Source organism: Trichosurus vulpecula, chromosome X (genome assembly GCF_011100635.1).
Source record: "Trichosurus vulpecula isolate mTriVul1 chromosome X, mTriVul1.pri, whole genome shotgun sequence".
NCBI lineage: Eukaryota > Metazoa > Chordata > Mammalia > Diprotodontia > Phalangeridae > Trichosurus > Trichosurus vulpecula.
The window spans coordinates 25963916-25986288 of record NC_050582.1 but is presented as its reverse complement, the minus strand read 5'-3'; the positions used below and the strand labels follow the sequence as shown (position 1 = coordinate 25986288).

General features: G+C 40.1%; 1 protein-coding gene across 2 annotated transcripts in view; it reads right to left on the bottom strand.

Annotated features, from left to right (window-relative positions):
* RLIM (ring finger protein, LIM domain interacting) overlaps positions 1-21872 on the bottom strand; it is a 32755-nt gene extending 10883 nt beyond the window's left edge. The window contains exons 1-3 of one of the 2 annotated variants that reach the window (XM_036739949.1): positions 21706-21860; positions 5418-5509; positions 131-184 (exon numbers count right to left, since the gene is read on the bottom strand). The gene's annotated coding sequence lies outside the window, so the exon portion shown is untranslated. Of the gene's footprint in view, positions 1-130; positions 185-5417; positions 5510-21705 lie in introns of both variants that reach the window. The other variant, XM_036739947.1, reaches the window with a different exon arrangement.
* Positions 21873-22373: the final 501 nt, after the last annotated feature.

Genomic DNA, 22373 nt, shown 5'->3' with positions numbered 1-22373 from the left:
TGAGCTTCTTAAAAAATGAGTGGTCTGAAGGGACACATAGACAAATCAGAGTCTAAGAGTGGTCTGAAGAGTAACAAGTAAGGCTAAGTCAGGATCTGCTGAGGTTCACAAAAAGAAATGTCCAACATACCAAGGAAGGCTCAGCTACTATGCCCCCAACTTCTCCAGCGAGGAGTATGATCTTCTAAATGAAAAGTAGGGAGCAAAAATGATTAAGAGGGAATTGGAAACCAAGGCATCCACTTGGACCTTGGCTCCAAATTCAGTGTTCTTTCTTTCAGTTGTTCCACACTGCCTTCTTATGTTATAGGTCTAGGAAAAACTAACAAAATTCATCAAGAAGAGAAAAGGGGTTTAGAATCTCAAGGGAAACTGTGAGAAGGAAGGGGGCTGAGCAGTACCAAATCTAGAACTATGCCGCAAAGCAGTGAGCATCAAAACTATTTGGAAATGGTTAAAAATAGAAAACCTGATTGGTGGAAAAGATTAGGTACACAACACACAGAAACAAACAACTATGGTAGCACAGTGTTCGATAAACTCAAAGACCCTGACTACTGAGGAAAGAACTCACATTTGGAAACTGAAGACCAGAAAGCAGTCTGGTAGAAATTAGGTTTAGTGATAATGATGCCAAGTAAAAAGGAAAAGAAAGATAAAAGTGTCACCGACACATGCAGAACAAAAGGAAATTTAGAGGGAAACAAAGACAAGTAGGACAACTTTGAAATTAACATGATGAATTTATGATATATTTGAAAATTCAGTCTCATATGCAGTCCTCTTTTTCTATTCTTTATGTCTGGAAATGTTTATGTCTGTTGTGTTTGTCAAGTTCAGAATAATAAAAAATTAAAAGAATTTGAAGGAACTGGACACAGGGAAAGCCAAATAACCTCACACACAAAATCCCACAGTGACAACATGTGGACAGGAAACAACTTGTTACTGATGGGGGAAGCAGCTCGGATTTGCTACAGAAAAGATCAAAATTAGTACAAAGCCAGAAGAATAAAAATGAGAAAAAGATACCGTATAAGTAAAAGAACTCCTACCTGGCCCATTTAAGCAAATTATTTGTAATAAAACATAAACTATGAATGGAAGGATTTAGACACTGATTACAACAGAAGTATAACCAACATAAATCAATTGCCATAAAATGGAAACCAAAAGAGCCTAAAAAATACCCCCGGCTGGCAAACGCATGCCTTACTTTGCCAAGTGGAGAGATATGGCAGACAAAGACCACACCAATTTAGAACCTACACTGGTTTGTATTATCTTATAGAGAAGAATGGTAGAAGATAAAGAGTATTGCTTTAAAAACAAAAAGGCAATGGAGGTTAAAATAAATTTAAAGAAAGCCAGGCAAAAGATCTGACTTTAAAGTCATCCCAAGAGCACTTAAAGCTGAAAATGGCGGGATGGCAAATAGAAGAAAAACGGAAAAGAACTTGCCAGGACTATCACAAAAAATCTTGTCATCACTATTAAGAACAGCGGGACCAACTCACTGGTCTCTTAATATCACAGTCCTTTCCTGTAAGTGCTTATAGAGGAAGAAGTAACACAGACAGGAAGAGCAGCTGGAGACAACACAAATGTGAGCATGCTCAGGGATTGATTCACAGTATAGCTAAAGGAAGGAAAAATACTAAAGGCATGAGAAAATCTTGGACCTTAGTTTTTTAAAGAATAACCAAGACAGTGTCAACAATTACCCATCTACAGGCCTACTTTCCTATTTATAAATTGTTTTGGTAATTATCTACATTGAAGGCATCCTTAATGAGAGTATTAGAAAGGAATAAGCAGGCTTTCTCAAGCAATATTCCACAGTGGACATCTTGATCATCACACAACTAAGGGATATACATAATACAAGATCCCATTGGGCCTGTATGATGACTAACAAAAGGTGTCTCCTATGCACACATCAAAACCAAGCAAGATTCCTCAAAAATGATAACAACAGAGACAATAACTCTGTTTAATGATGCACATATATCAGGGAAAGATTAGAACAAGGAAATGTCTGCTCGCTAAAGCTGTTCACCACTGTTACAGAACTCCACCAGAATCCAAGCTGAAGAGGCATTCTCTCTAAAAAGTGAGCTCCTCCAGATCCTCCCATTCAGGGACGTCGCAGTATTTACTGATTTTATCAGGCACCAGAAGGCTGCAGAGCCCCCTCAATGTGCTCATAATCACTCAAAAGAGGTGGGCCTAAACAGCTCTTCTCCTCTCAAAGAAAACTACAAGGATCAAGAATACATGTTGTCTACCACTACTAGGCCTGTACCCCAAAGAGATCAAAGAAAAGGGAAAAGGACCTATATGTACAAAAACATTTCTAGCAGCTCTTATTGTGCTGGCAAAGAACTGGAAATTGAGGGGATGCCCATCAACTGGGAAATGGCTGAACAAGTTGTGGTATATAAATGTAATGGAATACTATTGTGCTATAAGAAATGATGAGCAGGCAGACTTCAGAAAAACCTGGAAAGATTTATATGAACTGATGCAAAGTGAAGCGAGCAGAACCCAGCAAACATCATACACAGTAACAGTAATACTGTAATGATGATCAACTGAGAATGCCTTAGCTACCCTGATCAAGACAATGATCCAAGAGAATTCCAAAGGACCTATTATGAAAAATGCTATCCACCTCCAGAGAGAGAATCAATGAACTCTGAGTACAGGCTGAAGCTGATTTATTTTCTTTATGCTTCTTTTTATTTTTTTACAACATGACTAACATGGAAATGTTTTGCATGACTACACTTGTATAACTGATAGCTTGCTTGCCTTCTCAATGGGTGGGGGAGGGATGAGAGGGGGAGAGAGAGAATTTAGAACCCAAAATTTTAAAAAAATGAATATTAAAAATAAAGTGTAAAAAAAAATACACATTTTTCCATACTATGAGACATACAGAGGATATCCACCAGTCTGTCTATCTATCTACATCTTCAACAGGCACAGAAAAGGGACAACAGAGAATTGGGTCCAAAATCAATGAGGATGAGAGCCAGCTGGATTACTGCCTTTGGGGACGTGCAAAACCCCTTTAATGATCCCCAACTTTTTCTGTGAAACAAGTTTTCATCTTTTTAATACCAAAATTCTACTGGTGATTGTGTTTGACTGTGAATCAACAGTCTCAAAATAATTAAAAATGAGGCTCACTCAGGGCAATGGAGGGCATATGCAGGCTGTAAGACATAAATGAAGAACTATGCCTCAGCCATAACAAAAAGGGATATTCAGACTCTTGATGTGACCATCCCTACTAACTGTTCTATAGCCATGATTCAAAACTCAGATATTTTTCATCTGACTACAACATCCTATCCTTCAAATTCTTACCTCATTCTTCTGAAGCCGATTCTCTATCCCCATAGGAATAGAAGAATAAAAGAACTGTCAGGTAGCAGTAAAAGCTCAATTTGAGGGCATTAATTTGGAATGGGTCTAAGTGGCATGATCACAGAACTTTGTCCAGTGCCATTCGGCAGTATGTGAGTAAGGAATGAGAAGACAGATGGTGGGGGTAACCTAGGGTCAGGGTTTTCCAAGGCATGACTGGTGACAGGATAAAGGGGCCATAGAATCAAGTTTAGAAGACGGTATATGGTTGAATTAGTCAGCTACAGGGTTAAGACTGAAGTGAAAGGGGCAGCTAGGTGGCGCAGTGAATAGAGCACTGGCCCTGGAGTCAGGAGGAGCTGAGTTCAAATCCGGCCTCATACATTTGACACATTTACTAGCTGTGTGACCTTGGGCAAGTCACTTAACCCCAATTGCCCAGCCTTCCCCCCTGCAAAAAAAAAAGACTGAAGTGAAGGAAGTGAGATCAGAATAGAGACAGCTAGATATAAGAGACAGAGCATAGGACTTGAAATCAGGAAGACCTGAGTTCAAATGCTGCCTCTGACACTTGCTAGCTGGGTGGCCCTGGGCAAGTCACTTAACCTCTCTTTGCTCCAGTTTAGGGCTCATAATAATAGCACCTACCTCCTAGGGTTGTTGTGAGGATAAAATGAGGCAACATTTGTAAATTGCTTTGCAAACCTTAAAGTACTATCAAAATGATAGATATGATGATTATGATGATTGTGACTGAAACACCCAACACATAAGACAACAAAGTTATGAAAGACATTCCTTTACAGTCATCGATTTGACACTGTTCCACCTTACTCTTTCCTTGCGGTCTTTCTATTGTGTTTACTCCTCTTCAGAGAGCTTCCAAATGACAAAACTCTTAAACACGTAATTGAGAGAACCAAAACACTTTTTTGCAGGGGGGCTTAGCGGTCCAAAGCCAAGCCAAACCACTTGTTAAACCTGTTGTTGTTCTTGGGGGGGGGGGAGGGGGAAGGAATCTTTTAAGTTGTCTTTTTGTACATTTTACCAGAACTATTTTATAAATAGAATCCACTAGAGAACAAGCTGCCAGATCAGTGTCTATCTCGCATTCATGGATAACCTTCCAATAGTGATTAGGTTAAGGCCTGTCATGTGGTGAACCAAACTAATGCAGAAGAATGAGCAGAAGGCCTGGGGTTTGAGACCCAGCTCTGAAGTTTACTAGCTAGGACATAATGGGCATACCATTTAACTTAGCTTATTTCCTCTTGTAAAATGTAAAACAATACCTGAACCATATATGTTATAGGGTTGTTGTAAGGAACATGATACACATAAAGGTGAGCTACTATCAAAATACTATGCCTCCCAATCCACTTCAAATTTAAATCAGTAAGAAAATCAAATGAAATTATGCCAATGTTATGTCTAAATCTCAATACAAATTTAATTCACCTTGAATTTTGAAATGCTAGCATAGTGACCTTAATTTCTTTTATTGTTGTTCAGTCATTTCAGCCTTGTCCGACTCTTTTTGACCCCATTTGGGGTTTTCTTGGCAGAGATACTGGAATGGTTTGCCATTTCCTTCTCCAGCTCACTTTACAGATGATGAAACCGAAGCAAACAGAGTTAAGTGACTTGCCCAGGGTCACACAGCTAGTAAGTGTCTGAGGCCAGATTCGAACTCAGATGAGTCTTCCTGACTTCAGGCCCAGCACTCTATTGTGCCACCTGGGGCTGCCCATAATTTCACTTATAGTCCCTGTCATATGCTAATACAAATTAGGCTGATTATTACTATTTTTTATCATTACTAAGAGCATAGCATTTTAGATCTTCCTACACCATGTACAATGGCCTTGGGGGCATATAATTGGGTTATAGGGCTTGGAGAGACCTGGTAGTATGTGTATATATTAATCATGGTCAGTAGCCTAGTTGGATCACAGTTCATTAAACAGAATTTGAAAACATGTACAAATAAATTCAGAAAATATTTAGGACATAGCATATTTGTTAAGTCTGGAAGAAATTACCTCTGAAAATAAGAGATCAAGGTAACTTAAGCATCATTCAACTGCCACAACACGCTGTGCACTTTGCTTCTCTTTCCTCCAAGCTCCGATATCTGGAATTTTTCCAAAACAGAGAAGGTCAGAGTTGCCATAAAAAAAAGTTCACAGGAAAAAACATGAAAGTTAACTCATCGGATACAGATTGACAAGTGATATCCCACTTGAAGCAGAGGCTCAGAAAGGAGTTAATGAGAACTAAGAAAGCTATGTGGGTAGCTTGAGTGGTCTATGGTATCTTCACAATGGCAGGATAAAATGTGAACACACTGAATGAACCCACATCATAAACTTCTGGCAGGGTACGGACAAGAGAGGGTGGGCAAACATGGAAGAGTTTCAATCTGTGGCACTGGAAAGAACATCTGAATAGATGAGATCACAGCTGATTTCATTATTTTAGTATATAAACTTTATCCATAAAGCACAAAAAAATGTAGCTAGAATAGAAATGAATAGTGCCGTTTAAGACAACCTGTTATACTTATACAAAACGCTTAAAATAATAAGGCACAAAAATTGGAAACCTTGTTGAATCTGAGACCTGACTCAACCTTTTAACACAACTCATGATACCAAGGGTTTTGTTGTTCAGTTGTTTCAGTCGTGTCCAACCTTTCATGATCCCATTTGGGATTTTCTTGGCAATGATAACTGGAGTAGTTTGCCATTTCCTTATCCAGTAGACCCATTTTGTCAGGCAGAGATTAAGGGACTTGCCTAGGGTCACATAGCTAGGAAGTGTCTGAGGCTGGATTTGAACTCAGGTCTTCCTGACTCCCGGCCCAGTGCTCTATCCACTAAGCCACCAGTTGCGTATGTGTTTACAGTAGCTTAATGAAATATTTTTTAACTTCCAGCACCCAAAGGTAGTTATTTCCAAGGCAAAAATTTTTATCTGACAATTATGATGGCTTTTTTCAATACCCAACTGATAACACTTGAATGGTTTGATCTGAATTAGCTTTGAGTATGTTACTAAGCACTTGTACTTAGGCAGGGGCCAGAGGGAGCCAGGAAGTTGTGGTGAATGTCCTGCAGCTGACACAATACTGATTATATGACCCTGGACAAGTCAGTGAACCTGTATCTCAAGCAATTCCCTAAGACTATATGTTATGTGAGCTGCTCGTCTGTTTCCAAGGAAGGAGTTTCTACACCAGGAGTCTCCCACAGTGATGAAATGACAGTTCTGGATTCTCTGCCCCCTTCTCTCCCGCCTCCAAAAGCCAACTAAGTAATTCTATAGCTTTGTGTTATTTTTTCAGTAGAAAAGGTTTTTTGTTTTTTTTTTTTAAATCAAACAAGACGTGTGTCAAAAGGCTTGATATGAAGTAGTTGTGGCGGTTGGACAATTCCCTGAACCTCCTTGGACACAGACCTGATGTAATCTGTAAGGTTCCCTTCAGTTCTACTGATTACCTGACTAAGACAGATCAAAAAATCACCAGAGTATTTGTCGAGAAAATAAAGTTCCAAAAACAAGATGATTACATAAGATGTCAGCCTAGATACCACGCACCCCGTCTCATTGCCATTACTCACATTCTAGGCTTTTATCTCCACCTTCCTGCTCTCTAAAATAGGCTGACTACTGCTCCATCGCCTTTACCTCTTATTATGTAGTACTTTCTACCAACCCCCCAATTCTCTACTTCTTCCCAACAGAAGCCAAGGGCAGGCACACTAATGATGCTCTTAAGACATTCACTGAAGCTTCCACAGGCAATACAACTAGTGAGTAACTTGGGGTACTACTCATCTGCCTTGAACACTGACAGAGACAAAGAGAACTGTCAAGAATACTCAGGGATGTCCTTCAGCATTCTACCTAACCAGGGCAGAGGAGTTTGGGAGTAGTTACTGGTTTACTGCTCTCTTACCACCAAGAAAGTTAAATTAAAAAAAAAAAAAATCAAGCTGAAATAAACTGAAGTCAGTAAATAACCCACCATGACAAAATGTTGCCAAATCCCAGGCAGAAGCTGGTACGTGGATGGCAGGCCACTTCCACAAATTCCAAGTCACATGAAAGGGTTCATCTTCAAGTGATCTGCTTCTCTCCTTTTACTGATTTGTGCCACAACTTAAACTAGAATTTGTTCTTAAACAAGAACCTCACTGTGGTTTTTCTGTCTTCTCCCCGAGTCAACAAGAGAGAACTCAAAATGGCAGTAATCACCAAGAGTCATTGAATCAGGCACAGAAACACAACGATTCTTGGCCCTTTTGGTGACATTAGTAACTAAATCAATCGCATTCAAGAAGGCATAAGATCTACCTAAACACTAAATAAAACATCTCCCCTCCCAAAAAAAGAGCTAAGGAGAAAAAAATGTCATTTTAATTCTAACAAAACCCCAAATTAACATTAGCATCTACACCAGTAAATGTTCCAAGTCTGCTGCTGAGAGGGGAAAGGTTCCCTAACCTTATACTGCTTGTGTTGACCCTTCCCTGTTTCCTGAAGCACTATCTTTACCTTACAAAGAACTGAATGGTACTGACACTAGAGAGACCTTAGATCATTTGATAAAACCAGACTTATCTATTCTCTTTCAGACTCTCCCCTCTACCTACTCACCCCCCCTCATTATCCTTTTCTTTCTAAAGCCAGGTAGGGAGGGGAATTTTTTTCCCTCGTAAAAAAGACAGGTTGAAAAAAACCATTCCCATAAACATTCCCTCCCTCTCCAAAATAGCAGTTCCATCACCAATACAAATCCCACCAGTTCTTCAAATGTTAGATAAAGTCAAGTAGGATGAGAAAAGAAGGCATTAAAATACTGTTAGCATATACAAAAGTGCCAAATTTTCTTTTCTAAGCCTTGCCTGCAGAAAGGCAGTCTCATTTATGAAACTTTCATAATTAATCATAATTCTGAGTAAATTCCCATAATTCTGAGTAAATTCATCTTTCTTTTGATTTCTATGTATGTGTGCAGATGTGCGCCTACATATATTACTAATTTCTAACACTGGTGATTTAAGGGCATCCCAACACTTCAGGTCCCTTTCAAGGATTGTTCTATCAAATGAGATATTTGTAAAAGCTCTCAACACAGTGCCTGGCCCTTAGTGGGTGCCATAGAAATGCTTATTCCCTTCCCTTCCTCTTTCCTTTCAATTCAGATGTACACTATAACCTATCAATAACTTAAGTCTTCCAAATTCCAGAGTTGCCTGAGGTCCAGAGAGGTTAGGAGATTTGACCAGTCACAAAGTGAGAGGTCTGAGCCTGGGGTTTTGTAAGAAGTTGTCTACCACTCTACTAGCTGTCTTTCACAATGGTGAAATTTTATTCAAAAAGCCAAGGGAAGTGCAAATTCTTGGAACTGGACAGACTGGAGATACTTCTTGAAATCAGTGTGCCATGAAAACCTTGGTAACAGGAAAATGTCAATGATATAAAACAAAAAGTCCATGCCAAGGGTCCCAGAACGCTTTGGTAATCAGGCGGCTAGGGAGAGCAGGACTACTCTCAGCTCTGTTTTTAGTTCCCACAGATGATAACTGTCTTTCAGTTCCTCATGTCCTTCTCTAGCTCAAACACTGAAGGAGGTGACGTGGGAAGTGTTTCAGACAGAATTAAGAGCTGGATTTGAAGCCCAACCGCACTGGCTTAGTATCTTTCCTATATGCAAGTCAGTTACACTTTCTGGGCTTCAGTTTCCTCATTAGCAACATAAGCAAGTTGAATGAGAAGATTTCTAAGGTCCCTTTTAGCTCTTATGCCTACTGGATGAGAAAACACTCAGAAATTCAATGACACCCATGATCACACAGCTAGTCTGGCAGTCCATCCACTCCTGGCCCTCCCAAGCCAGATTAAAATGTCACTGGGAAATATTTAACAAAATAAATAAAAGTACAATACAACATAGATAATGTAAATTTGTGGTCTTCTAACTCAATATGCAGCCCACAAGGATCTCTATTTGAGTTTGCTACCATTACACTAGACCATTCTGACTATACCTCATAATTCTATGTATCCAATGACCTTGGCCAGAAAAAACTCCACCCACAGTACTCAAACTGCTCTTCAAACTAATAAACAAGAGCTTGGCAACTAGGGAGAGGGGAAGGAAGGAAGGAAGGAAGGAAGGAAGGAAGGAAGGATGGACAGGAGGGAGAGGGAGAGGGAGAGGGGGGGAGGGGGGGAAAGAGAGAGAAAGGCATATTATTTGATGTCTCCTTCAAAGTGAAATGGAATTTGCTTAGATTATCTCTCTCCCTTTCATCAAATGTGTTTCAAATTTTTCACTATCCTCTTCAGGACAGTTCTAACCAGAGGGGGAAGTAAGGACAGGCTACAGGAGCAATACTCTTAAGCAACGCATCAAAAAAGCATAACAACATATGCAATGTTCTACTACAATGGAGGAGTGAGAGGTGCTTTCTCATCTCTTCTTCAGAGCCAGGCCTGGTCATTATAATAGCCTAGCATTCATCTTCCATTGCTTTGTTCTTTCCATTTATATTGTTGTCAATGCTCTTTTTAAATCAAAATTCTGACAAAAGAGGAAAATGACAAATGCTGGAAGGGCTGTGGGAAAACCGGCATACTAATGAAGTGTTTGTGGAACTGTGAATTAGTCCAGCCATTCTGGAAAAGTGATTTGAAACTATGACCAAAAAATTACTAAAGTGTTCATGCCTTTTGACCCGGCTATACCACTACTAGGCCTAGACCCCAAAGAGATGAAATAAAAAGGAAAAGGACCTATATGGACAAACATATTTACAGCAGCTCTTTTCACAGAAGCAAAAAACTAGAAACTAGAGGAGTACCTGTTGGAGACTGGCTAAACAAATTACGTATATGGATATAATGGAATATTACTGTGTGTAAGAAATGATGAAATGGACAGTTCCAGAGGATACTGGGAAGAACTATATGAACTGATGCAGAGCGAAATGAGAGGAATAAGGAGAATAATTTATACAATGATAACAACAGTAAAGAGAAAGACAATTTTGAAAGACTTTAGAACTCTGATGATAAACCATGATGCTAGAGGATTGAAGATGAAGCATACTTCCCACCTCTTGCCATGGATGTAAAATGAGTAATGAAACATTCATTTTTAGACATAGCCAACATGGAGATTTGTTAGACTAATATTTGTTGTGTTTAGTTTTTCTTTTTTTGTTATTCTGCAATGCGGGTGGGAAAGGGAGGATAGTAAGAGAGAATGATAAATGTTTGTAAAATAAATAAAATGTAATAATAAAATTCTTACAAAGAGGTGGGTGCCCCATGGAGTTTGTTATAATGGGATATGATATATCACTGCTTACCTAAAAGTGAATTCACCAAACCAACCTCAATACCTTAGCAAATATTTAGTTATCATTTCAAATAATAGTTTCTACAAATATGCCTTAAAAAAGATGTAGATGAAGTATACCAACTTAGTAGAGTCCTATAGGTAAAATAGTTAGACAAAAGTAGGATCTCAATTTTCTTAACTATTTTATAAACAGCATATACTATAAAATAAATTCTAATATTTTCTAGCTCTAATCTAGTACTGACTATGCACACTAATCTGTATACTATAAAAATTAAATACAGTACCTTCATGTTTCTTTCATCACTCACTGGATCACTGTAATACTTTTCATCTTTTCTTTCCTTTTCAGTAATCCCAAAAGTCCTAAATTTAACCAAAAGTTTGTAAAGATAAACAATTTGTTCCTGATTTAGTTCAGTTTAAGCTTATCTACAATTAAGGAATCCAATTTTTTATGAAGAAAAAACACTAGATTTAATATAAGTGAAATCCCATAAGCACAAACTCTACAGAACATCCTCTTTTATTGTAGTGAGAGGTAGTATGGAATAGTAGAAGGAAAGAGGTACTTGAGGAATAGTAGAAGGAAAAAAGTACTTGACTTAGAGCCAAAAGATCTAGGTTTGAGCTTCAGGACTGCCATTTATTGCTCACGTGATTTTTCCCCCTCTGAGCCTCAGTTTCCCTATTTATAAAATAAGGGCACAATATACCAGAAACAAATGAACACAGGAACCTAGCATTTGGTGAACTCAAAGCTCCAAGCTATTGGGGCAAGAACTCACCATTTGATAAAAATTACTGGGAAAATTGGAAAAGTAGTCTGGCAGAAACCAGACATAGACCAACATCTCACACTGTACACCCAGATCAGCTAAAAAATGGGTGCATGACCTAGACATATATAGGGTAACATCATAAGCAAATTGGTGGAGCATGGAAGTAGTTACTTGTCAGATCTATGGATGGGGAAGAGTTCATCACCAAATAAGATACAGAGGTTCACAGGAGGTAAATTGGATAATTTTGATTACATAAAATTATAAAGATTTTGCATAAACAAAACCAATGCAGCCAAAATTAGATGAAAAGAAGGAAAATGGCAGGGGGGAATCTTTGCAAGTTTCTCTAATGGAAAACATTATGCTGTAAAAAATGATGACAAGAATGGTTTCAGAAAAACAATTTACACAGTAACAACAATATTGTAAAAATAATCAACTGTGAAAGACTAAGGTGGATCACTATAATTTCAAAGGACTCATGGTAAAACGTTATCCACCCCTACAAACACAACTGATGGACTCAAGAGTGCATATTGAAGCATATTTTTTCTCTCTTTTTCTTGTCCCCTTCTCTCCCCCCACCCCCACCCCACCATGGCTAACTGGAGATGTTTTGCATGATTTCATATGTGTAATGGGTATCATATTTCTTGCCTTCTCAATGGATAATGGAGGGGTGGAGGGAGGGAAAGAATTTGAAACTGAAAATAAAATAAAACTGAATTTAAAAACACAATAAAATAAAATGAAGGGACTAAACAACATGATTCAATTCAGCAAACATTAATTATATGCAAGAGCTGAAGAAAAAACACAGTTGATACCCTGCATTTCTATAATGAATGAGCTTGCAATCATAGGGGAATGCAGATTTCCTAGATAAATGACCCCTTATAGTTCTTTTAAGCTTATGTGTTTGTGGGATATTTGAAGGAAGATTAGGGAAGGAGAAAAATGACTGGTACATGATGGCAGAAAAAGAAAATGGAAAGGCTCAGCTTCTTCTTTCCCTTGCCTGAAATTTAAACACTGAATAATTAGGCACTTTGACAGTGACCTACTGTAACCCAAACAGGGACCAAGGAAAGCCTTTCAAGCTTTGTAAAATTATCCTACAGGAAATCATAATCAAATAAAAGCACTGTTACTATGGTGCATCTTTTAAGACACAGGAAAACAAAATGCTATTTCCAAGTCATAGAACAATCACAATCCTCTCCCCATTTATCTACACTACCCTTCTGGAATCATCTCCACTGAGCTTGCTGCCTACTTCCAACTTAATAGGTTCCCAAAGTGGGTGCTATTCCCCGGAGGGCGGGGAGAAGAGGTGCTGGAATGAGGAGAGGGGGGTTGGTAGTAGCCTCGGGTGCAATTGGAGGGCGTTGATATGATCTAACCAGGGATATGGTCAGCAGAAGAATTACCTCCCTCATTCTGGACATCACTCTTATTACAACATCTTGAGTTTTTTTTGACTGTCATCAACATTATTGACACATACTGAATTGGCAGTCTCAATCTTTTTCATGTAAAAAGAAACTTATCTAGTCATGCTTCCTCTATCCTGTACGTGTAACATTTTAAACCCCAAATGTAGGACTTAACATTTAATATTTTATCTCTAATAAAATTTCTACTCTCCCCAAATCTATTTTAGCTAGCTCATGTTCTTCTCCAACACATCCTTCTTTGAATCTACTGACCTTCAATGAAGAAAAACACTTAGGCTACCACCAAAGTTTGGAAGGCCAATGAAGGGACGTCCTTCTGCTACTTGATCAAAAGCACAAGAATATAAAGAAAGGGGATCTGTCTTGGGTGTCAGTCTGTTGATATTCTTACCAATACTTGGATAAAGGGTAAGATGGCATACTTATCAAATTTGCAGATGCCACAAAACTGGGAGACAGTTATGGCACCGAATGACAGAATCAGGACCCACTATTGTTAAGGACCAAATCTATCTAGAAAATTGAAGTCGAAGATGGATGAATACAAAACCCAACATTTGGATTTTTAAAAACCAACAATACAAACATAGAGTAAATGTAACTAGACAAGAGAGTTCATGTGAAAAAGATGGAGTTGTAATGGACAATAAGTTCAATGAGTCAATAGTATGATGTGGCAGCCAAAAGACTAATGTGATTTTTAAAACACATTAACAGAAACACAGTGTCCAGAATTAGGAACATAATAGTCCTGATGTACTCTGCCTTGTTCAGAGCACAGCTGGAATATTTTGTTCATTTCTGGGAAAATACATTTGAAAAAAGACACTGACAAGGTGTAATAGGTCGAGGAGGGTGATTCAGGGTGATGAGAAGACTAAAAAAACAGGCCATTACCACAGTTAGTTAAAGGAACTATAGATGCCTAACCAGAAGTAGAAAAGGGGCCTTTAGGAGCTAAGTCTTCACATCAATTTCTTCCCTTGTATTTGGAGACCTGAATATACGTGCTGATGTGACACTACTAAAGACCTTAACTCCCACCCTCACTCCACCTCAATCACCCAGAGATCATCAAACCTTTAATCTCACCATCACTCATAAAGAATTCTACTTCTATGATTTAAGAACTCTGAAATTCCTCAATCTGATCACAACCTCCACAACTTTCATCTCTTCCAATGTCTCATTCCTCCTAAACCTATTCTTCATCTTCACTGGGACCTCTAGTCACTCCACCCCACAGTGCTCTCCCAAACTATTCATCACCTCTGCTCTAGCCTCATTTTCTTCCTTTCCCAATCTTGCCATTAAAACTATAACTTGAATTCTCTGATCAAGATCTCATTTCTAAGAAGTATGGGAAACCAATTCAAATTTATAAGACCAAGAGCCATTTCCCAATTGATAAATAAATACTCAAAGGATATGAATAGGCAGTTTTCAAAGAAATCCAAACTTGAATAGTCATATAAAAATGCTCTATAATTCACTAATAGATAAATGCAAATTAAAAGAACTCTGAAACTCCACCTCATACCTATCAGATTAGCTAAGTCAATAAAAAGGGAAAATGACAAATGCTAGAGGGGCTATGGGAAAACGGGTACACTAATGAACTGTTGGTGAAGCTATAAATTGGCCCAACCATCCTGGAAAGCAATTTGGAACCATGCCTCAACAGCTACTAAACTGTTCATACTCTTTGATCCAGTGATATCACTGCCAGGTCTATACCCAAAAGAGATTAAAGAGGAAAAGAACTCATATATAGAAAAAGATTTATAACAGCTTTTTTTGTGGTGGCAAAGAACTGGAAACTGAGGGGGTGCCCATCAATTGGGAAGTAGCTGAACAAGTCATGGTATGTGTATGCAACAGAATACTACTGTGCGGTAAGAACTGATGAAGTGAATGGTTTTGGAGAAACATGGGAAGACTTGTATGAACTGATGCAGAGTTAACAGAATAATTCACACAATAAAAGCAGTATTATGAAGATAAACAACTCTGCAGGACTTAGGAGTGCTGATCAACACAATGACCAACTGTGTCTTCTTTCACAACATGACTAATATGGAAATATGTTTTGCATGACTGCAATTGCTTACCCTCTCAGGAGGGGAGAGAAAATTTGGAACTCAACAATTTTTAAACATGAATGTTAAAATCATCTTTACATGTAACTGGGGAAAAAATAAAGTATTACTTTAAAAATACAACCAACAATTCCAGAGGATTGATGATGAAACATTTTACGCACCTCCTGACAGAGAGGTGATAGATTCAGAATACAGATTGAGGTGTTTTCTTTTGTTTTGGGGGGAGGATGACCAATGTGGGAATTTGTCTTGCTTGACTGTATATATGTGGGTGTGGGTGTGTATATATACACACATACATATATATACAGACTATCTATATCTATACTTGCTTGACTATATGTGTGTGTGTATATGTACATACATACACACATATACATACATATACACACAAACATATACAGTGTTTGCAACAAGGGTTTTATTTTTCTTGCTTTCTCAGTGGGAGCAGAGGAGGAAAGGAGGCAGGGAGGGGATTGGGAAGGAGAGACTGTAGACCAGAAAATAAAAGTCAGTTTAAAAAAACATACCTTAGTACTATATAACCTTGGCTGACCCCCACTATCCAGCTACCTTCCCCACTCCCACCCACACACAGAACAGCAAAAGAAAAAGTCACAACCTTGTTGACCGGGTTCACTACAAATCTCTGGTATCTAATGTATCCTCACAGCCATGAGACAATCCTTTTATTCCCCATTCCCCCCCCCATTCTCTTTATTTCACTACCCACAGCTGTGTTGCAAACCTTTTCTTCTTTCAAGCCCCCTATTCACCCCACCCCCCACTTCAGAGGAGGGCCTCACTTCACACTTCACTGAGAAATTAAGTGGCTGTTAGTCCCTTCTCCCCTCCAGCCCCCTCCTCAAAACCCTATGCCATCATTCCCCATTCTTTGTAGCTCCAGTATAACAAAGGCAGGGCCCTTCTCACCAACCAACTCCACTTGGGCTAATCTTTACCCCATACTCTCCCATCTCCCCATAATCATCCTCCCTACCCTCTTTTTAATTTGCTCTCTCTCCTTAACTGCTAGCTCTACCTCTGCTGCCTCCAAATATCTCCAAGTCTCCTTCATTCTTAAAAACACCCTTCATTTGACCCTACCAACCCCTCAAGCTAGCTAACACCCTATATTTCTCCTTTTCACAGGCAAATTCCTAGAAAAGGCTTTCTCTATTTATTGTCTCCATTTCCTCTCCTCTTAATTTTTCAACCTCTGGCCATCTGGCTTCTGAACTCATCATTCAACTGAAACTGTTCTCGCAAGGTTATGTCCTTTTCTCAGTTCTCCTGCTCCTTGACCTTTCTATACCACCTAAGACTGCTGACCACTCCCTCCTCCCGGGTATTCCCCTGCCCACATTTTCATGACACTCTACTCTCCCGCTTATCCTACCAGTCTGGCCATTCCTTCTAAGTCTTAGTATCTTGTCCTTTCCCTTAACCCCCCCTCCGCCCCCCCCACTCTAAGCTTTGCCCTGATTTCTCTTTTCTTTCTCTACACTTACTCTATTGGTGATCTCATTAGCTCTCATGACTTCAATTAGCATCTCTTAGAGATGATTCCCCCAATTTATATATGCATTCAGTCTTTCTCTGAATGAACCCATTAGACTTCTTCAATGAGATATCCCATAGGCATCTCAAATTCAACACATCCAAAACATCCTGCCCCACCCACTCCTCTTCCTGAATTCCTTATTTCTGTGGAAAATACCACCATTACTCCAGTCATCCAGGTTCACAACCTGGGTGTCACCCTCAACTCTTCGCTCTCTTTTACTCACCACATCCAATGAGATGGCTAGCCTTGTCTATTCTACCTCCACAACATCTCTTGCTTGGAAAACTGCAACAGCCTCAGCCATTTCTAGTGCATCCTCCACACACAGGGCTAAACACTCTTAAAGTACAAATTCCTGACCAGGTTATTCCCCTACTCAACAAGCTCCAATGGCTCTTGGGAAAAAAAAAAGATAAGCTTGGGTTGGTGTTTAAAGCCCCTCCTAATCTGGCTCCAGCCTACCTTTCCAGACTAATTATACATTACTCTGCCTCACACACTATGATCCAGACAATCCAGCACATTTTTTTGTTCGCTATACGTAATATTCTCATTAATAATAGAAGATGCATATATAACATGCATATAAACACAAGAAAATCTTCAAAGAAATTCTTACAGCTATATGGAAATGGAAGAAATGAACTCCCTAATACGCAGAAAGAATGCTAACCTGAGCACGGGGAAATCTGTGTTTGACACTTACTAGCTCTGGGATATTGAACAAATTCTCCAAAACTCAATTTCCCCATCTGTAAAATGAGGAAAACTGTGCTTATTATACTATCCCAATGGGTTGCTATGGAGAAAGCATTTGTAAACCATAAAGTCCTACAAAAATGTGAATAGCTACGTGAAATCACATCAGTCTTCTCTGGTAAACAATTTTTTGTTTGTTTGTTTGTTTGTTTGTTTTTGGCAGGGCAATTGGGGTTAAGTGACTTGCCCAATGTCACACAGCTAGTACATGTGTCAAGTGTCTGAGGCTGGATTTGAACTCTGGTCCTCCTGACTCCTGGGCCGGTGCTCTACTCACTGCGCCACCTAGCTGCCCCCAATTTTTTGTTTCAGTAGAAAATAAACTTTTAAAACATTACTATAGCAGGATATTTTTGTCAGAGCAAGTTATCAATTGAATATTATGAAAGTAAAAAGTCACAACGGCCATTACATCAATTGCATGCTTCCACTAAGCAAGTGGTATACTGAACTGCTTTATAAAAGGGAACACTCTGGGAACACAAACTGACAGGGAAAGCTAAAGGATCACTTATAATTTTAATCACAGTAACTTTGAGGTTGAAATTTTTTTCTGGAGGCAAAATGCCAAAATGGTTCATAATCCAGCTCCTGTAAGAGAGAGTCAATAGATTAAAGAACTGATAACAAAAGACAGTTTAAATCGGTCAGGGACAAATTTCCCCTCTTCTACCCATATAACCATTCTTCTAAGAGAAGCAAAATCATGTTGACTGTAAAATGACCAATTCTACCATTTTCCACCAAAATCCAAATGGAGACTACAGGCTCACATATTGAAATGGGTTCCACAGACAGGCCCTTGAGGTCACCTGATCCAACCCGAGATCTCAGTTTTTCAGATGACAGTGAAAAAGAAATCACTATGATCACCATAATTCCAAAGTCTATTCTGTGTACTGAATAATTGTCTATATCTATATCTATAAATTATATATGTAATATAAATATAAAAAATCTATATACATAAATATACTATATAATTCTTAGAATGCTCAGGTTGAAAGCAAGAGAATCCAAGGACAGAACTGTTCCAAAAACACTAGAAACTTCCAATCTACTAAGCCTTACTTCCCTTTATGACATCACTGACAGATGATCACCAACTACTATAAGGAAGAACTTTATAACAATTACAGCTATCAAAAAGTGCTGAAACAGAAGCTGAATGATCACCTGCCAGTGATGTCACAGAGGGTATTCTTCCATTGTGTAGGAAGTTGGACTAAGATGCTCATTAAAGTCTCTTCCAATTATAGAAATCTATGACTCTAAGTATGTTTTTGCTCTGAAATTAGTGGAATAGGAAATATATGGGTACTATGTAATACTATTGTAAAATTTGAAGTCAGAGTAAATCAGCAACCTGGGATATTTGAACCAAATAACTAATGACTGACAGGAGCAATTTTGATTTCAGTTAATAAGAATTCCTAAATTAAACAACCTATAGAATTTTACTGTGACTACCCTGGAAAGCTCTGTGATTTTTCATGTGCGAACTGCCATTATAGGAACTCCCAACAGATTCAGATCTGAACTGTTTAAGACTTGGTATATAAGTCCTAAGGAGTTAACTAAGGCAAACAGTCAAGTGACTTGTCTAGAATCATACAGCTAACATGTTAGAAGTATGATTTAATCCCAGGTCTTCCTGGCTTCAAGCCTAGCAGTCTATTCACTAAACCAAATTGCCTTTATATTTTAAAATATATGTTTATTTAATCCATAATAATGTAACCAAGGTAAGATGAGACTTCCAATTTCCAGAAGGGATTCTGAGAATCAAATTCTGCCAATCAATGGAATGAAAAAAAGTCAACATTCCAATAGTACTTGGCTGCTTTGCTCCCAAAAGAATTTCAGTTGTTACCAGTATTAATAAATCATCTATGTTATTTTATAATTAGCAAAGTTTATATTCAAACTTTCTAAGGCAACTAAGACTCTAGGTCTTTGGAGAAGGTGCCAACCTGCACTGGCAGAGGGAGTATCCTCTCCTGGGAGTTCCCTATGCCAATGAAATCACTGGTTCAGTCCTTATCACTATATTTGGACACTAGTCCTTGAATTCAGTGACAAATGAACAATTCTGTAGTTTTTTTTTTTATCATTAATACCCAACAATTGGCAAGTCATTGTGTGTATTTTATCTTTTTTAGTGGAAGAAAGTTTATCTTGTTTTGAATGATTAAAACATTCTGATAAGACCCCTTCCAGCTCCCAAATTCTAAGATTTTTTTTAATTAAACCCAGGAATATCCAAGAGTGGAAGTTCCATTTAAGATACACATAAGACTTTTAAAAAGAAATTCTACTAAGGTTTTAAAACCTCATTCTACACCAAAAAGACTTCATAGCAAATTACCTACATCTTAAAATACATAATTTAAATACAATAATTACAAGACTACTTTCCTTGAGTTAGAGGAAAAAATTAATCATTCTTCATTCTTTCTATAGAGTATGAATTTCTTTGCCATACACAGAACTCAAACATTTGAACCACACCATCAGCTTTAACGGCAAAATAGTTAAGAACAAAAGCCCACTAATTAGTATTCAAAAAGATCATTAGAGAGTTTGAGAAGCTACTAAAATACTGAATAAAAATGCCCAATCCTACCAGTCAACGTTTTCAGAATCTGACAGTTACCTTTCAGGGGCTTAACTTGAAATGTATGGAAAAAAGGTTTGCCACAAAACATTAGCTTAGAGGAGGATCTAAAGGTTTTGTCCCATAGTGGGAATAGAAGGATTAAGTCGTCAAGCAGCATAACTGAAGCCAAAGGACGACAGACATTTCCCAAATACAGTAGTCCTTTTTAAAAGCTCAAGTGCCTGTTCTAAATTTTCACTCCCAAACCTAGGCAATCTTAGGAGCATACTGCTACAATTTTACAAAGCTTATCTTACTCGTGCTCAATATGGCTGAAATTCTGTTAAAACTGTGCTTTCCTATCTTCAAGTCTGAAACTGCTCGTGAGTCAGCCTGAACAGGGAGTGTTCCCTTGGCTTGTTCTGAGCAGATACCTTGTCTGATCACTGTGGTCCTTCGAAGGGTTACAGTGACCAGCAATTGAACAAATAATTTTTTTCCCCTTAGTACAAATCTCGTAACTCACACGCATTTCATCAGCTCAAATTCTACAAGCATACAAATTTTTGGTCACTAGCACAAAACTAATGCCGGGTATGATACCGTACAGCTAACAGGTGCCTCTAACAAGAAAGGGATTGCCAGGCCTCAGGTCCAAGGACTAACCTGTGGAGTAATCACGGAAAAATGGTCTAGAGCAGAAATGTAGCCTCCATCTTGAAATTAATCAGCAGAAGGGAAAACGGGAGAGTGGTTCTAGTAACCAACCGGCAGGCCCACCAATAAACGGTGATTGTGACGTGATGGTGAACGCAGCTGGCTAGCAACGAGGCCTGCGTAAACCCTCAGTATTTAAACCCTCGGTACTTATTTTTTAAGAAATGAAAAGCTAAAAGTGACTTAATCCAACTCCTACCCCCTATCCTAAAGCCCCACCTTTCGCTTTGAAGTGGGGGTAAAACAGCAGACTCTATCTGCCCCTAAGAAGAGATCCTCGCGGGCGGGCGGGCGGGCGGCCGGGGGGGGGGGGAGGGGAGGGGAGTGGGGAGGGAGGAGGGAGGGAGCGCGGCGCAAAACGGGCCCTAGAGAATGGCACAAAACTATAGCCGTTGACATCTCAAGGCCTTCGGATACCTGACGGCCTGGTTTCGATTCCCACTTCCCCAACCTCAGGGGGATGGAGCCCGCCCCCCTAATTGGGGGAAACACCCCCACCCCGAGAAAAGTCCCCTTGCCCCTGTGATGAGAGGCTGGCATTTCGAGTCTCCTAAGCTTGGGAATTGGGCGGGGGGTGGAGGGGGAGGGAGAGGGGGAAGAGGGGGAAGGGAGGGGGAAATCTCCAGGGGCTGGGGAGCCAGGCGAAGCGCGGCCAAGGCCAAGGTCCCCGGGCTTCAACCGCCATCGCCAACCTAAAATGGCATCGGCCGAGGGACTTGGCCGAGAAACCCGCCCCCTGCCCTCCCCTGCCCTGCCATCCTCTCTTCTCTGTTCTCCTCTCCTCTCCCCGCGCTGAGCGGCGGCCGGGCCCTGGGCTCCGGGCCGACGATCAGGTACCCGGGCCATTTTGAGAGGATACAGAGGAGGAGAAGGCGGAGGGAGGCAGAAACGGTCGGGGCGGCTCCTCCGCGGGCTCCCCAACTCCCGCCCGGGGTGTCCCCGGGCTCCCGCCCGCCCACCACCACTTACTAGGGGTCGCTGCTGGATCGCGACTCCCCTGCAGGGCCTGTGGTGACTGTTCTCGCCTCCTGCCACCGTCGTCTGAGTCCAGTTGGGGAGACTCTGTGGTAGAGGCTGGCCGCTGCCCTGCACGTCGCTCAGGCAGCCATTTCCTTCTCCATTGTTACCAGGGAACCGCCGGAAACGACTCCCAGCAAACACAAAGTGACGGCACAACGCCCTGCTTACGCACGGCCCCACCCCACGGCCGTTGGGCCAATCCGCCTCAGTCTCGCGAGATTTGCCGTCTGGGGAGGACGTGCGGCCCAACGGAGACCTCACGCCCTTCATGTGACGGCCTTCCGCGCCATCTTGAATTGAGACCAGCCCCTCGAGCCCACGGAGGTCTCGAGCTCTAACCCATGCTCCCGGAAAAAGCTAGTTAGAAAAGGGCACGTCCTAACTAAGCACACCATGCCTCTCCCTTCCCCCAGTGCAGGAAAGAGTTGGCCCACAAATTCCACGGCCTGTACGGCAAAGCCTCAGTCACCCCAGTGCTAAAGAACTTATTCCGACCAGGGACTTCTGCTTTCTGCCTTTCTGCCGATGGCTCCCTGGCGGGAATATTTTCTTAGCCTCCTACCGACATTGGGGTGTTAAATTTCTCCAAATACCACTTATTGTGAGAATGCCCCTTG